Source organism: Octodon degus, unplaced genomic scaffold (genome assembly GCF_000260255.1).
Source record: "Octodon degus isolate 3935 unplaced genomic scaffold, OctDeg1.0 scaffold00439, whole genome shotgun sequence".
Lineage (NCBI taxonomy): Eukaryota > Metazoa > Chordata > Mammalia > Rodentia > Octodontidae > Octodon > Octodon degus.
Genome location: NW_004525015.1, coordinates 200942 through 205300, shown reverse-complemented (window position 1 = coordinate 205300; position 4359 = coordinate 200942).

Genomic DNA, 4359 nt, shown 5'->3' with positions numbered 1-4359 from the left:
TGCTGGGGGATTGAACCGCGGTCCCTGATGCTTTTGCTAAGCTTGTTCCAAGTAGGTGCTTTAGACCACTGAGCCATCTCTCCAGCCCTAGCCTATTGTTTTATAATAAAATTATTTTACCTTTTATCCATGAAATTAAAAATATATGAATCTCAAGAGAAACTACTACATATTTCATGAACTAAAATGAAAGCAAGATGTACCAAAATATATTGGATACAACAGCTTTGCTTAGAAAAGAATTTATAGATGTTAATGCCTATTCAAAATATAATAAAGTCCTTAAACAAACGACCTAACTTTTCCATTTTAAGGAAATAAAATCTGAAAAGCAAAGTAAATCCAAGTCAGGCAGATAAATGGAAATGATAAACACTAGAGCACAAATAAATGAAGTGGACAAGAGAAAAACAGGAGAGAAATCATTAAAGCTTGGATTTGGCTTGTTGAAAAGATTAAAAACTGCAAAAGCTTACTTAGATTGACAAACTACAAAATTGAGAGAATTATCAACATTATAAGAAAAATTGTACCCACCATTACAGATCATATAGAGATCAAAACAGTGTAATGAATGAAAAAAAAATAAACCAACATAGGTGATAACTTACATGAGTGGGAAAAATTACTGGAAAGCACAAGTAAAATTTATTAAAGAAGAAAATAAAAACTTTGCAGACTAATAACAATAAAAGGTAATGCAATATTAGCTAACATCTTCCCACAAAGAAAAACTCAGGAGCAAGTGATTTACTTGTGAAATCTAACAAATCTAAAACAAGAAATAAATGAATCTTTCAGAAACACAATAAAATAATTTTTGAAGTTATAAATTCATTCTGTGGGGCCAGGATAACCATAAAATTGAAACAAGATAAGATATCATAAGAATAAGCTACAAATGACTCTTTTATGAATATAGATACTACAATTACTGCGAATGTATGGTCAATTTGAGTTCAACAGTGTAAAAAAATTAGTGTACACTATGAGCAAGTGGAATTGAACTCAAAAATGCTATGTTAATTTAGTAATCTGAAATCAAGAAAATTCCAGCTTATAGACACAAGTGTAAAACACGTAATTATCTGAGTAAATGCAAAAAAAGTTTTACATAATCCATCACACTTTCATGTAAAAAAATAAAGAAACGAACTACAGATATAATACAAATTCTTCATGCTGATAAAGAGAATCTTTGAAAAATTTTTTTTTTTTTGGCGGAACTGGGGATTGAACTCAGGTCTTTGTCCTTGCCAGGCAAGGGCTTATTCTACTGAGCCATCTCCCCAGCCCCAAGAATCTTTGAAAATTAAAAAAGGTAACATCCGAATATTTTTTGTGAAAAGAAATATTTCTTCTTCAGATTGTGATGTCCCTCCCATCTCATTTATTAAGGTCAAATGTGAAAGGAAAAGAAACAGAGTGAAAAGAACAAAACTTTATTTAAAGATGACATGATAGCAAAATTACCATTAAAGTATACACTAGGCACACATGCCTTTGGTGAAAAGAGTGACCATAGAAACACAGTGCCATGCAGACCCTCACGATCAGCACAAAACCACTTTTGGTAGGTATAGTAACAAGAAAGTCCATCATGTTGGAGTGTCTGAAGCATCAGTGAGGAGCCAAAACTTGGGATCTAGTGAACTCCACCAACAGAAGACCATTCCCAGGCCCCACATCCAAAGGCCAAGATCATCTGCATATGCTGGACAAATCCCATGGTAAACTTGGCTGGAGTACAAAGCACATATCTGCACTCTAACTTGGACACTATCACAGAACTGTGAGCATTAGAGATATTTTACTAGTTTTATTACCCCTTCTTTATCTGTTAGGCTGTATTTTTCCTATGTTGTTGAATTATGCCTTCTTTTCATTTTCTATGGTCTGCTTTTCTTTATCTTTCTTCCTTTCTCCTTTATTTCATTGTTTAAGGTTTTACCTTTCTTTTTTGTTTTCTTCTAATGATACTTCTCTTTCTTCAACTATCTCTTGAATTTACACTTCCAAGTGAGTAAACATTGTCTCCTTCCTTTCTGATTACTCTGTCGTTTTCAATCCCATTCTTTCCATCCTGTAAATCCAAGAGATTAAAATCTCCATTGATATTATATGCAAGAGATGGAAAAGAATATCAGATTTACAGTAAATGTTTCTAAAAAAAGTTAAAAAGAAGAAAACGAGAGACAAGAAAGAAAAATGTCCTGGGATTGTCCTGCTATGATGTTGTATATGGTTTGATTTCTAAATTTCTGTGTAAACATGTGTAATTGTTTTTTAACATTCTATCCGTACTTAAATATTAGAATATCCATGGCTGTTGGAAAATAGCAGCTGCATTATATGTCTAAGGTGTTTGATATTCAGACAGATAGTAATGTTAAGTTTAACTGCCACTGCTTCTCTTCTGGATGTTTAACAACTAAAGTTTGCAGACCAAAAATTAGAGAGAGAGATGGGCAAAAAGGATAGCCAAAATTTTGGACCTAGCACTTCAAAGTCAGTGAGGACTTAAGATACAAGAGAACATCTGCTGTGACATCACTAAGTGATGTCCCAAATTTCCTGATCAAGGAGATTATGGGGTCACAGAGGAAAGTGCTTGATAATGTAGAGTGTGCCTAAGGAGAGTCACGTGGAGAGAAAACATTCTCTCAGGCTTTCATAGAGAGCAAATTGGTCAAACAATGGCCGTAACTCATCCACATGGCTGACACTGACAAAGGATCTACAAACTGTGGTACAGAGTTTCAGGGTAAATCCTGAGGGGGTTTGACTGACCTTGTGAGATACAAAAGTTACATTTTTGGGGGCTGGGGAGATGGCTCAGTGGTCTAAGCACCTACTTGGAACAAGCTTGGCAAAGCACAGGGACCGTGGATGGATCCTCCAGCACCACATGCCAGCCAGCCCCGCCCCCTGGTGGGCTGAGCTGGCCACACACACACACACACACACACACAAATAAATAAATATTTAAAAAAATTTTTTTAAAAAGTTACATTTTTAGTGACATAGGTCTTGCTTCAACTTGGTCTTAACCATCCAGTAGAAAAGTGTAACCACAAGGTATAAAACGTAAAGTTATATTAATATGCTAAGCTGTAAAAGGTTCAAGTCAACAACTTCTGACAATGGCCAGTTGTGCTGATAACTCATTACTATTATGGACTATTGGACTATCTTAAGTTATTTTGCTGAATTCAAGTACCTACAATCTTTGGACTGTTTGAAAAGGTCCTTTAAGTACTACTCCAAATAAAGCTTCTCTAGCTACAATGGAACACCCATCTCTGACAAAATAAAACAAAAAAGCAGGATATGTTGGGAGCCACTGAAACTAGGAAATTGATCAAATATATGTAGGTGGGACTAGGCCTCAGTGCCTAAAGCAAACAATCTACCTCAGTCCTGAGATAAACATTCTGTCTGGTTAAGGTCAGCTATTAGTCACTAGCCAACCTTGTGTCATGTATTACTAACTTTGCAAAAGTATAAATAAAGTACTGTTTTGTTGTGAAAAAAAGAAAGAATACATATATTAGTTAGGATAGATATACAGCTATTTCCTCTTAGTTTATTGAGAAGAAATGTTTTTACTAATATTGTTTAGACAAAATATCATGTCTGCATTTTGTTATCTGACTACTATGAAGACAGCTATATGCAATGTATTAATTATTGTAACTGCCCTACTACCCTGTTTTTGTTGTTGTTGTTGTTGTTGTTTTCTTGTTTTGTTTTTTGGTTTTTTTTTTGTAGTACCAGGGATTGAACTCAGGAACCTAAACTTGCCAGGCAAGCACTTATTCTACTGAGCTATCTCGCTGGCCCCTACTAACCTGTTTTGAAACTACTTCATTGCTATTTTGTCTTTTTTCTCATTAAAATGAATAAAAAAATTGGTAACAAAGAAAGAAATTCAGCAAAATAACAAAATATAAAAAGGGAGTTGGACTAAAAAGAGATAAGTCAACTATAAAGAAAAGACCATCAGAATCAAAGACTTCACAATAAAACCCTTAAATCAAGAAGACTTTGGAAATAAAAGAAGAATTTGGAAAAGTATTTCAACCGCTAAAAGAAAATAGTTAACCCAGATTGATGTACTCCACAAAAACATCTTTCAACCCAGCAACCAAGGTTAGATCCCTAGCATCGTGCTGGCTCTGCCCCCGCTGGGGTGCGCTAACGCAGCAATTGAGACTGGGGTGGTGGCGTGCTCTTGCAATCCCAGCATTTGGGAAGCTGAAAACAGGATAATCACTACAAGTCCAATCTCAATAGTGAGACACTGTAGATCCTGTCCTAAATACAGAAAAAATAAAATAAAATGTGAACCTCTTCCTT